Below are 14,410 nucleotides of genomic sequence, written 5' to 3'. Positions count from 1 at the left end.
CAGCTTGAGATGCAAGAATATCTCTTTCTTTAAAATTAAACACATAATGTTCACACCTAAGAACAAATATTAATTCTCTACGTCAATTCAGTATAAACTCATACTGAAAAAGGAAGTATATCTGTACAGCCTCATAATTCTTAAGCAGGAAATAGCATTCTACTTCCATGAAACCAATGGGTTATATTAATGTTCTAAGTAGTATTTTCTTCTTCTGTGCTTCCACTCAGGTGCCCACTGGAATAAGACTGGGTCTTGTTACCTGTTAATGTCTGCTTCCTTCTTTAAATTAAAAATACCTGTTCCACCAAGGGCTGGATTGAGTTCATGGAAATGGTCTTTATTCTCATCAGTCTTTATCTGGGAATGGGGAGTCATTATTGCAGTAACAGGAACATTTTCTTTCCCCTAAAAAAAAGAGGTAAACTAGGTTAAATCTTACAGTGTGTACCTCATGAGATTTCTTCTTCTATTCTTGCCCTCTGTTTTGAACATAACTGCTAGAATGACTCTATTTTAATTTTTATTTATTTAAAAAAATTGTTATGTTTATTCATTTTTGGAAAACAGAAACAGAGCACAAGCAGGGGTGGGGCGGAGAGAGAGGGGAACACAGAATCTGAAGCAGACTCCAGGCTCTGAGCTGTCAGCACAGAGCCCAACGCAGGGCCCGAACTCACAGACTGTGAGATCATGACCTGAGCTGAAGTCGGATGTTCAACCGGCTGAGCCACCCAGGTGCCCCAAATTTTACTTTACTTAAAGTTTATTTATTTATTTTTGAGAGAGAGAGAGAGAGAGAGAGAGAGAGAGAGAGAGAGAGAGAGAAACAGGCAGAAAGGGAGGGAGAGAGAGAATCCCAAGCAGGTTCCATACTGTCAGCATAGAATCCAATGTGGGGCTCGAACTCACAAGACAGGAGGCCATGACCTGAGCTGAAATCAAAAGTTGGACGCTCAACTGAGTCAGCCACCCAGGTGCTCCTTAAATTTTATTTAAAAAAAATTTTTTTTATTAGTTTTCTTTAGTTTTGAGAGGCAGAGCGAGAGCGTGTGGGGGGGAGGGGCAGAGAAAGAGGGAGACACAGAATCGGAAGCAGGCTCCAGGCTCTGAGCTGGCAGCACAGAGCCCCATGCGGGGCCTGAACTCAGGAACCATGAGATCATGACCTGAGCCGAAGTTGGACGCTCAACCGACTGAGCCACCCAGACGCCCCTAAATTTTATTTTTTTAGCACATTAAGAGCCTTTATGTTTTATTAATTAGAATATATTAAGTTCACACATAGACAAAGTTATGCATTTGAAATTCACCATATAATACTTGCTCAAAGTACAGAATACAAACATTCAAGAAGCATTCTTGTACTGATATAATGATCTGAGATATAATTTTCAGGCCTGAGGTGATACAGACAGACTAGTCTAAGAACTCAGGAGAGGGTCCCACTGGACTAGCCAAGAGGGTTCTTGGCTTCACGCAGAATAAATATCAAATGTGAGCTGGAGAAAGTGAAAACAGAGTTTATTGAATAGGGTGAGTGACTGAGAAAAGCAGACAGAGTGTCTGGGAGACTCGGAAAGGAAAATGAGTCTTGTTGTTTGGGGCTGGGGGGTTAATATTTACTATTGATTGGGAAAGGGTCTAGGGTATGTGTTCCTTCAGGAATCCATGGTAGGGCCCAATCAAAGGCAAGTGTCAGGTGAACAATAGGTGTTATTTCATAAATAACTGATTGGAGGGGTATTGATGCCAGCATCAGCTGAGGTTTGTTTGAAGCTAATGTCCTGGAACATGTTTGGGATCTGGCTCTTCTTAGGTTTTATCAGGTGTTTGGGGTGTAGAACAAAAGTCAGATAATGATTAACTTTCTTGTTTCCCCCTTGAAGTGGGAACAGAGTTTCTTTGGCTTACTGAGAGGCAAAAATACAGAACATGAATAAATGGGCACAAAAGAAAAATAGTGGAGAATGGAGTCTTTCCAAAATGTGTCCTTTCAGCTTTCCTACTTCAGAGGTAACCATTAAAAAATGTGGATGTACAATTATATGCCAATTTAGGAAAGAGTTAGCTATCTTTCTGATATCTGTGAAGACTTCTTTATTTCAACCACATCAACTAATATTCTCTATTTCTAACTATTGCTGTTATGAAAATACATCAGTATTTTACTGGACCGCCATGTCTTTGTCTTTAAAGACAAATTGGTAAGACGTTATTTATAAAGTTCTGAGTCTTACTTATTCTTACTAAATGTGAAAGAATGACGTCCTGAACACCTTCTTTATGGTAACTTATATCAGTGTTATAAGTCAACTACAAATAGCATCTCCATTTAAATTTTTTTTCATGTATTGTATATTATCTTTTCCTTACTCTTCTGTGAAAAATTGGATATCCATGATTCTTACCCAATAAAGAAGGGCATCTCATATCTTTGATGCAGCAACAGTCAATCACATGATTTCACATACCCACTAGGAATAAATGAATTTCATGAAATGATTTGAGAGTAGAAATACATTAATATTGGCTAATCACAAAAAATATTTGCTAACCACAAATCTCAAAAAGGGTCAATGTAAAAAAGCATATGTTAAAATTAATTATACCTGTCCAAAAATCTATCTCTTTTATCTTTTGAAGCATAATAGCAAATACAGTATTTAATGTTGCATTATTCCCTATAATAAATACTCTGATATAAAGTAATTTCTGAAAAGAGATACTGACTTACTGCTTTCTACTGTGAATTCTTTGATATTTATTTACATTTGATTTTCAATTAATACTTTCCTCTATTTTTACATCTTCAAAGTTACTTTCCTTTATGCACTCTCCAATAGTTTCCAAAGTGTATATTTAAAACAAAGGTCTTTTCTTGCTAACTATGTTTTCCAGTGTGCATTTTGGAATAATGAGTAAGTCTTGAATACCAGTTAAGGGCTTTGCCACTTTCTTGACATTTTAATGGTTTCTCTCTAGTATGAATTCTGTGATGTTGAGTAAGTTCTGAGTAGTGAGTAAAGGCTTTGCCACATTCTTTATATTTGTTAAGTTTCTCTCCATCATGCATTCTGTCATGTTTAGTAAGAGAGTGATTCTTTTTTTAAATGAACTTTATTAAGCTATCATTTATATACATATGTATACATTTAAATGAATAGTTTGATGAGTTTTGACAAATGTATACACTTGAATTACCGCTGCACTACCCATGACATGATCAATATATGTTTTAGAAAATCATCCATTTTTTTGCTTGTAACAGTAATTGTTTCTTTTTACTGTTGAATACAATGACAATGTATTATCATTCTGTGCTTTTATCTATCCCCCTGTTAATATACATTTGGAATATTCTTAGTTTGGGGCTTTTCTATAAACAAAGCTGTTTATGAACATTCTGAAACTTTTTTTTTCTTTTGTAGACATATGCTTTCATTTTCTTGGATACCTTTCCTAGGTAGGAGTAGAACTGCCACATCATGCGATAAGTGTATTTTAATTCATAAAAACTTCCAAACTCCTTTCCAAAATGATCTCACTATTTTATAATCCCACTAGGAACATATGAGAGTTCAGTTTTCTCCATATCCTTGTCAACACTTAGAATTTTCATGCTTTTAATTTTGGTCACTCTAGGGGATGTGAATGGTATCTCACTTTGGTTCTAATGTGCATTTCTATGAGGACTAATGATTTTGCATCATTTGGTGTGCTTATTTGTGTCTTCTTTTGTGAAGTATCTGTAGAAGTCTCTTGGTTATACTTTATTTGGTTATTTGCTTTATATTACATGCATATATATTTTGTGAATATTTTATTCCAGTGGGTATGGCATGACTTTTTATTTTCTCAGTTTCGCTTGAAGATAAGAAGTCTTGAAGTTTGATGAGATGCAATGTATACCTGATTTTCATATATTGATCTTGTATATCCTCTGATGTTGCTATTTTCAATTATTCCAATAAAAATGTTTTCGTGAATTCCTTGGTATTTTCAATAAGATGAATACATCCTCTGAAAATACAAACAGTTTTGCTTCTTTTCATAATTTAAGATTTTTATTTATTTTTCTTGTCTCATTGCACTGGCTGGACCTCTAGTGCAATATTGAATAGAAACCACAAGAGTGGGTATTCTTGCCTTATTTGTGCTCTTAAGTGTTCAGTATTTGATCATTTTGATTAGCTGTGAGTTTTTTTATGTATGTCCTTTATCAAGAAATTTCCCTTCTATTTCTGGCTTGCTGAGTTTTTATTATAAATAAACTTTTGAATTTGTTCATTGCTTTTTGTGAAAGCCCTGAGATGTTCATTTGATTATTCTTCTTTGTTCTTTGTTCTGTATGATGATCATCACTGATTGATTTCTGAATTTTTTTTAATTAAAAAACTTTTAATGTTTATTTATATATTTTGAGAGAAAGAGAGAGAGAGAGCGGGAGAGGGTCAGAAGGAGAGTGAAAGAATCCCAAGCAGGCTTCACACTGTGAGCCTAGAGCCCGTTGTGGGGCTTGACCCATGAGCTGTTAGATCATGACCTGAGCTGAAATTAAGAGTTGGATGCTCAACCACCTGAGCCACCCAGGTGCCCCTGATTTCTGAATTTTTAAATAACCTTGCATTCATGGGATAAAACCCCCTGAGGCATGAAGTACTATCTTTGGCATGAATTGCTGAATCCTGTTTGTTAAGATTTTGTTGAGAATTTTTGCACACATGTTTATGATGGATAGTGGTCTGTAATATTATTTTCTTGTGATATCTTTGGTTTTGCTATCAGTTATGCTACCTTTATAAAATGAATTGAGAAGAATCCCCTTCTCTAGCAACTGAAAAATCTTACATAAAATTGGTATTATTTCCTCCTTAAATGATAAAATTCACTAGTAAAACGATCAAGCTGTGGAGATTTATTTATTGGAGAATTTTTCTTTTTATTATGAATATAATATCCTTAATAAATATATGACTATTTTTATTCTATTTTTGAACTAGCTATAATAAATCATACTTTTTAAAAATTTATTCATTTCATCTAAGTAATCAAGTTTATTGCCATAAAGTTGTTCACATTTATCATCCTTTTAGTACAGTTAGGATCTATAGTGATATTCCATTTTTCATACTGACACTGAAAATTTGCTGTTAGTATTTTAAGGTTTTTATCAATTTCCTTACCATTTTCAAAGAACTAACTTTGATTCTGTCATTTTTTCTATTGTTTATAGATTTTTTATTTCATTGATTTCTGTTCTTATGTTTATTATATTCTTCCTTGTAATTATTTTTGGTTTAATTTGCTTTTATTTTTCTAGCTCCCTAAGGTATAAATGTAAATCATTTATTTTAAACTTTATATTTCTAGTATTGCCTTTTAAGACTGTAAGTATTCTCTTACACAGTATTTTAGCTTCATCCCCACAAATTTTGACATGTTTTGGTTTTATTATTATTTTGTATAAAATATTTTCTGATGTTTATTATGATTTCCTTTTCAATCCATCAGAGATCTGTTATTTAATTTCAAAATATTTTGGATATTACTATATACACCTTGTTGATTTTGAAATTACATTTTGGTCAGAGGATGTTGCAAAATTTCTATCCTTGGAACTTACTGAGGCTTGTTAGTGGGCTAGCATATAGAACATTCCATACACACTTGAAAATGATGTTTATTTTGCAGGTACTGGGTGTAATGTTCTATAAATGTTAGTTTGGTCAAGTTAGCTGATACTGTGGTTCACATTGTCTGTTACTGAGTTTTTGTTTACTTGTTCTATCAATTACTAAAATAAAGGTATTAAATATCTATAAGTATGACTTGGGATATTTTGATTGTTCCCTTTAGTTCTGTTGGGTATTTCCCCCATATATTTTCAAGTTCATTATTTAGGTGTGTACACATTTGGGACTGTTACTTCTTACTGATGAATTGCCCCTTTTATCACTATGAAATATTCTTCCTCATCTTTAGTTATATTCTTAAAAATTTTTTTTAAACATGTAGTCATTTTTGAGAGAAAGAGAGAGACTGAGCCCAAGTGGAGATGGGACAGAGAAAGAGGGAGACATAGAATCTGAAACAGGCTCCAGGCTCTGAGCCGTCAGCACAGAGCCTGATGTGGGGCTTGAACTCATAAACTGTGAGATCATGACCTGAGCTGAAGTTAGATGCTTAACTGACTGAGCCACCCAGATGCCCCTTTAGTAGTATTCTTGATCTCGAACTTTATTCCACTCTATGTTAATATATCCATACCAGCTTTTTAAAAAAAATTTTTTTTTAATGTTTACTTATTTTTGAGAAGAGAGAGACAGAGCACAAGTTGGGGAGGGGCAGAGAGGGAGGGAGACACAGAATCTGAAGCAGGTTCCAGGCTCTGAGCTGTCAGCACAGAGCCCCACATGGGGCTCGAACTCACCGTGAAATCATGACCTGAGTCGAAGTCAGACGCTTAACCGACTGAGCCACCCAGGCGCCTCACCAGCTTTTTAAATGTACTGGTTTCATGTTATATCTTTTCCCATCCTTTTACTTTCACACTGTGTTTTTATATTTAAAGTGTATTTTTAGTAGGAAGCATGTAGTTGGGTCTTGCTTTGCTTTACAAATTTCTGTATCTCAATTGGAATGTTTAGTACATTTACATTTAATGTAGTTTTTGATATACATGAGTTTGAGTGTACCATTGTGCTATTTGTTTTGCATTCATCTTTTTGTTTTTGTTTCTCTGATCATCCTGCCATGTTTTGGGTTCATCAAAAATTTTTTTTTGCATTCCAATTTCTGTCCCCTATTGGCTTTATAGGTGTAGCTATATAGGTATAATTTTGATTATTTTCTTTAGAGGTTACGCCCTGTACTAATAATACACATCTTTAAATTATCAAGTTAAAGTGTTTTTTGTTAATATTGTTTAATTTTGTATTTCATATCTGTCACTTTGCATTTCTACTTTCAAATTCACACTTCACCATCTATAATGTAATATTCTAGCATAGTATAATTTGGTTACTTGCCCCTTTCTTTGTGAGCTTATTGTCATATTTTTTATTTCCACATGCATTAGCAGTTATAACTTAAAATCTTACTTTTGCTTTGTACAGTCCTTTAAGGAAATTTCAAGAATAAAAGAAACACAATCTTTTTTATATTTTTTTACCTCTTATTTACCTTTTCTTTTGTTCTTCCTTACTTCCCATAGGTCAAGTTTCCTTCTGGAGTTTATTTCCTTAAACTAGAAGAATATCTTTTTTTTTTTTTTTTTGTAGTGCTGTTATGTTGGTAGCAAAGATATTTTGTTCCTATGTAGTATTCTGGGTTGACACATTCATTCATAGCTTGAAGTGATAAGTGATAGTCTGTGAAGTGAAACATAAGAGGAAGCTAATTTTGAGAGAAAGTAAGTCACAAGCCATAGTTTTACTTGGCCATAATGAAAAGTCCAAGACTGTATAAAATGGGATAGGAGAAAAGCATCACAAGATTTTTTTTTTCTTCTGGGTAGTAAGGCTTTTCTTTCTTTCTTTCTTTCTTTCTTTCTTTCTTTCTTTCTTTCTTTCTTTCTTTCTTTCTTTTTTTTTTTTTTTTAACATTTATTCGTCCTTGAGAGAGAGAGAGAGACAAAGCATGAATGGGGGAGGGGCAGAGACAGAGGGGGGGGGGAGACACAGAATCCGAAGCAGGCTCCAGGCTCTGAGCTGTCGAACCCACAAACCGTGAGATCGTGACTTGAGCCGAAGTTGGCTGTTTAACCAATTGAGCCACCCAGGCGCCCCCCCTTTTTTTATTTAAATTTCACTTAGCATACACTGTAATATTAATTTCAGGGGTAGAACTTAGTGATTCAACATTTATATACAATACCTGTTGCTTATCACAAGTGCCCTCCTTAATCCCCATCAAACTATTCAACCCATCCTCCCACCTACCTCCCCTCTGGTAGCCATCAGTTTGTTCTCTATAGCTAAGTGTTTGTTTCTTGGTTTTCCTCTTTTTTTCCCCCATGTTCATTTGTTTTGTTTCTTAAATTCCACATATGGGTGAAATCATATGGTATTTGTCTTTCTCTGACTCATTCCACTTAGCATAATGCTCTCTAGCTCAGCCATGTCATTGCAAATGGCAAAATTTCATTCTTTTTATGGTTGAGTAATATTCCATTGTATATATATCACATCTTCTTTATCCATTCATCAGTCAATGGACATGTATGCTCTTTTCATAATTTGGCTATTGTTGATAATGCTGCTATAAACATTGGGGTGCATGTATCCCTTTGAATTAGTATTTTTGTATCCTTTGGGTAAATACCTAGTAGTACAATTGCTGGATTGTAAGGTAGTTCTGTTTTTAACTTATTGAGGAACCACCATACTGTTTTCCAGAGTGCACCAGTTTGCATTCCTACCAACAGTATAGGAGGGTTCCCTTTTGTTTCCTGAGTTGTTAATTTTAGCCGTTCTGACTAGTGTGAGGTAGGTGATAGCTCATTGTAGTTTTGATTTTTATTTTTCTGATGCTGAGTGATGTTGAGTATCTTTTCATGTGTCTGTTGGCCACCTATATGTCTTTTTTGGAAAAATGTCTATTCATGTCTTCTGCCCATTTTTAACTGGATTATTTGTGTTTTGGGTGTTGAGTTTGTTAAGTTCTTTATAGATTTTGGATATTAACCCTTTTATCAGATATGTTATTTGCAGATATCTTCTCCCATTCCATAGATTGTGGGTAGTAAGGCTTTTCTTATTTGAGATAAAGGGAGCAACCAATAAATTCATCAAATATATAGTGTCATTTTGAGGGCTACCGTAGGGATGTTGGTATTGGCAGGTTTCTAGGTTTGTGGGATTCATGTTCTGACCACACTGAGTTTTCTCTAACAGCTAAAGTATAGCTTTATTTTTTTCAGGTCAACAAAATTTATTAAATCCATAGTAGTCCTCTCCAGATTTTGTGGGAGAATTCCATGTATGCAGCGAATCAAGTCAGATCCACTTCATTCAAAGTGGTTCAGTCCACTGGATTTAGTTCTTTACCAAAGTATCAAAGACGTACATAATCCAAATATAAATCAACAGAAGAAATATTTGCCATCCAAATATTTAAAGGACATACTTGATGCCAACTTGAGTGCTATATAGTTATTTTATTTAAAAAGTTACTGTGTCTGGGAAACAGTATTTTAACTACTTCTTGGTGTAAATATATAGACATGGAATTTTTAATTGATTTATATATATATTTTTCTGTCCACCAAATAAGCGGTGGACAAGGTCCATCAAAGTGCAATTTACAAAGAACCAATTATCAAATACAATTTTGCTAAACACTAGAGAATTTTATTAGTGAACTTCCAGATCTAGAGCAATTCTATTAGCTAATGAGTTTTGAAAACCTCATGAGATTTCTATGAACTCAGACAAGAATGAATAGTCTATTATTCCAGCTTACAGAATTGTTTTCAAGTATTGTTGGAATGAATTTGGAATAATGAGTGATCTGTGAAATCTGTTTCTGATTTCTGTTAATATCTTGAGGGTAAGTAAATATAATCGCCATCTCCATTGTTCCCACCAAGTTTTAACTTTATAGTTCTCTGTCCCTGTCCATCTTTTCTCTTTATGCCTGTATGCATGCATACACATATACATACGCAACACACACACACACTCACACACACACACACATAAACACACATACACACCTAGAGATTAGATAAAATCTAGAAATCTGAGTCTTATTTTCGCTATGGAGAGCTTTCCATTTCCTTTCTCTCAGATACCTGAAGTTAGATACTTATTCACAACCTGAAGTGTCCATTAAACTGTAGTGTATTCTTTATAAAAATTACTGTAAAATGTGTTTAATGTGTTTATGATAAGGCCTAATAAATTTGATTTTCCTATCTTTAAACATTACTAAAATGTTTCTAGTTTATAGGCACTTGCCCTAGACCAGTATATATAGTTTTTTGGAAGTGGATTTGGCAAAATGTAATTTGTAATTGGCTGCAGTTCAACTTGCTTCATAATTTCTGTGGAACAATGAACAACCTAATAGTTTAACAAATCAGACTTCAAACTCTCTTTTCCCGTGTGACTTAGTCAAAATATTGGCTCAATTTCATTACACAAAAATGTTCAACAAGATATCTTTGAGGACCTATACAATTTCTCTAGTTTACATACAAGGCTGATAAATTGATGTTTATCTCTAGAGAAGGAAATTGCATGGGGTATAAGAGTCTGCTATGTTGTTTCTTAGATCACATTCCCCCCTTTCTTCTCTAAAACAGATTTTTACCCTTTCAAGCCATGCAATGAAAAAGACAGATGGATTGTTACAACAGTGGTACTTGCTATAATTTAAAAAACTAAAATGTTAAAGTGTTTCAGTAATTTAGGATAACTATAAAATGGTCCTTTCTGCTGTGTCTTTTGTTATTTAAGATATAACTAAACGCATTTAAAAAAATCAATTGCTTTCGATGTGATAAACACATGTGTTTTCTCTTCTTCCTCCCATTGCGTGCCAAACTTTCCCATATTTTTCACATTGTGAACATTTTTTTTTTAAATTGAAAACAATTTTTTTTTTTTTTAATGAGTGTGAATAGGAGAGGGGTAGAGAGAAGGAGACATAGAATCAGAAGCAAGCTCCAGGCTCTGAGCTGCCAGCACAGAACCCAATGCGGGGCTCGAACCCACAAACCACGAGTTCATGACCTGAGCCGAAGTCGGATGCTTAACCGACTGAGGCATCCAGGCACCCCACATTGTGAACATTTTATACATGTAATACTGGCTTCTTCAATGTAAGGTTATTACTTGTTTAATATTTATATCTGCCAGCATTTACAGTTACATTTTTATGCCGTGTATTTATATTTGCTTGCATTTGTTAAATCATAGTAAATGCTTCTAGAACTTTGTGATCTAACTTGTTGACTTGTGGTTATAGACATCTCTTTAGAACTATCTTCCTATCATCTTAACTTTCATAAATTTAATTTGTAAATTCGGGTTATCTGCTCTACCTGCTTCAGTGGACTTGTTATGTTTGTTAATGAAATGATACGTGTGAAAGTGCCATTAAGGTAATGCACGTGAAGGCAATGCACATAAAGGTAATGACATAAAGAGAGTCAGTTTGGAAAGGGGCATGATGAGCTAAGTGGTTATGTCACAGACACAGCTTCTCCTTTTCCCTTGATCAGCCACTGGACAGCCGCTGACCTTCCTTCATTGTGTTAAACGAGGGATAGTAAATGATGAGTTAGGTTGGGAGCAAAGTTTTGCTTTTTCCTAGACCCACTTCTTTCAGTCTTACTCATGAAGATTTCCTACCTGATTCCCCATGAGGGAGCCTATGGGTATTCATATTGCAGATGAGGTCAGCTTAGGTGGGCTTGGAAGGAGATAAAGCTTGTCTTTTGCATTCTTCCTTGCATCCCTTCGTGTGCTTCTTTCCAACTTTCTGCCTCTTGAGCTCTTAAGCGCCTCCCTGAAATGTTTCATTAGTGATTTTCCTACACTGACAGGACTCCCATATGCTGAACTTTGTCCCTTTCCTTTTCCTTATCAAAGCTCATCTGTACTTTATGTCATTCTTAGGGTAGTATAGGCAAATAGTGTTTTTAAAAAATGTTTACTTATTTTGAGAGAGAGAGGGAGAGGGAGAGAGAAAATCCCAAGCAGGCTCCGTACTTTCAGCAAAGAGCTGGACGTGGGGCTCAAACTCATGAACCACAAGATCATAAGCTGAGCCAAAATCAAGAGTTGGATGCTTAGCCAACTGAGCCACCCAGGTGCCCCAGTAGTGTGTTGATCTACATACAAATGCTGGAGGAACATTATTAAATATGATGTGTTTTTCTGTCTTTTAAAGGTACAATTTGGCAGAGGTTTTTATATACTAAAATCATGCTGAGAATATCTGAAGATGGTAAAACAGGAAGCTTTTCCTTAATGTATATGACCACAGATCTTTTCTTTCTTTCCAAGAACTCTATTAATATTTTCCTGGACTTAGAACAAAGCCCACATTCTTGTTCTTGGCTTTCAAATTCTCTCTGATCTGGATGCAGGAAACCCCTTCCAGCATTCCATGTGTATAGGAAGCTGAACTGCATGTGGGGTTCCCCAAACAGCCTTTAAACATGGACAGCTTTTCATTTCTTTCTGTTATTTTCCCTCAAAGGTACCCTCCTTGTCCATGCCTGACAAAGCTTGAGTATACTTTGGGGTTCATTTCATGTGTGATACCCTCCCTGTAGCTTTCCCGAATTTCCCCTAACTGGAAGCGATCTTTCCCACTTCTAAATGCAAATTCTTCTTTTTTTTTTTTCTGTGGCAGCAGTCACCCTTGTACATGTTTGCAAAAGCATGTTTACTTAGTTTGCAATATATAATATAATCACTGAAGCAAAACACCAAGAAAGAAAACAAAAATCACCCATAATTTTATCACTAGGAATAAATACTGTTAAAGTATATTGTATCTTTCCTGTTATTTTATATCCACACACACATTTTTAGATCCTTTAAAAATTAGTCATCCCCTTTATTTTACTTCATTACTATTTTTTCTGATTTTTAAAAAATTTTTTTAAACGTTTATTTATTTTTGAGACAGAGAGAGACAGAGCATGAATGGGGGAGGGTCAGAGAGAGAGGGAGACACAGAATCTGAAACAGGCTCCAGGCTCTGAGCGGTCAGCACAGAGCCTGACGCGAGGCTCGAACTCACGGACCGTGAGATCATGACCTGAGCTGAAGTCGGAGGCTTAACCGACTGAGCCACCCAGGTGCCCCTGTTTTTTCTGATTTAACAATAAATTGTATTTTCTTATAGCAAGATAGTCTTCTGTAACATGACTTTAATTACTTACATGCAGTTTTATTGTTACAACATTAACTATTTTATGATGAGTCTTCACTATATGCTAGATTCTATGTTAATATTATATCTAAATTACATAATTTGATTCCCCCACATTGTTTTTTTTTTTTAATAAAGTAGGTGTTATCCCCATTTTACAGATGAGGAAATAGTTGTTAGAGAAGTTAAGTGTCTTGCCTGTGATTGAACAATTAGCTGAATGGAGTCGTAATTCCAATCCTACTATAAGTGGTTCCAAAGCCTTGCTCTTAACTCATCATTGACTATGTTTTATAATGAAATTACTTTAAACAGTTTCCTATTCTTGGACATTGAGGTTATACCCCATTTTTTCACTGATATTATTAAAAAGGAAACTTTGATTAACATTTTGATAGAAAAACTGTGGTATATATAATTTCTTTTGAATAAATTCCTAGTGGTGGAACTGTGTAGTTATGAATACTTAATGTCTATTGATCCTTAATTAAAATTTGCCTTCTAAATGTTTTTCTGATAACAACTAGCTTAGAGCCAGGGAAGTATAGGAGCTGATACAATATGTGAGACCTTTACTTAAGTCTGGTGGTGGGGATCTCAAGGGAACAGAAGTTGATGGGCGACTGCTACCGAGTCTTGAAACAGCCCACTGATCTCACAGTTCTTTACTCTGTTTGTACAAAGAACTTTCCCACATGCCTTGTCTTGCTGATCAAGCACTTGGAAGCTAGAACCCTAATTCAGGGTAATGACTTTGGCCAGGAAGTAGTTAAACTTGAACAATGATAATGTTTCTTAACAAATATATCTTGTATTAGCAATGAAATTTTATGCAGAGAAACTTCTTTGAGTCCTTTTACTGCTAAATTTTCTGTGTGCTGTAAGCAGAGGCAGGTAGTAACTTTTGTAAGAATTCATGGGCAGTGTAGGCAGATTACTGAAATGAAAATTATCAAGACTCAACCAAACTGATGCTTGAAGTTCCGGGACTTAGCCTTCTTTTATATCCTCTCTTAGATTAGAGACCCTTGTGGCAGCTTCTGCCCTGGGTATTCTTCAAAGAGCAGTATTCTAGAAAGCAGAGTTCCCAAGGAGCCGTTGGGACCGTGGACTCACCTATAAACTTCTTTCCGAGTAACACACGATCTGAGGAATCCTCCTTGAGATTTAAACTATCACTTACTATTTTAATTGAAAGTATTTTGGATGAGTATATTTCAAAGAACTGATTGTAAGGTTTATTTTATAAATTAATAATATTAATAAAAATAATGATAGATTTAAACTTTATCCTGCTTAACAAGTAACACAAACTATTTAACATATACTATGTTTGCCAGGGAATGTATAATCAACAACTCCCAAGTCTCAGTGAACACAGCAAAAGTTTACTTATTGCTGAGACTACATGGCTAAAACAGTCCCACAGAAGGCTGTGCTAATCTTAAATTCTTGGAATTCATAGTTTTTCCAATTTTAGACAGATGATACATCATATCTTACTTAGCAGCCCCAG

This window comes from Panthera tigris, chromosome D4, assembly GCF_018350195.1.
Source record: "Panthera tigris isolate Pti1 chromosome D4, P.tigris_Pti1_mat1.1, whole genome shotgun sequence".
Classification (NCBI taxonomy): domain Eukaryota; kingdom Metazoa; phylum Chordata; class Mammalia; order Carnivora; family Felidae; genus Panthera; species Panthera tigris.
This window is presented reverse-complemented; position numbering follows the sequence as displayed.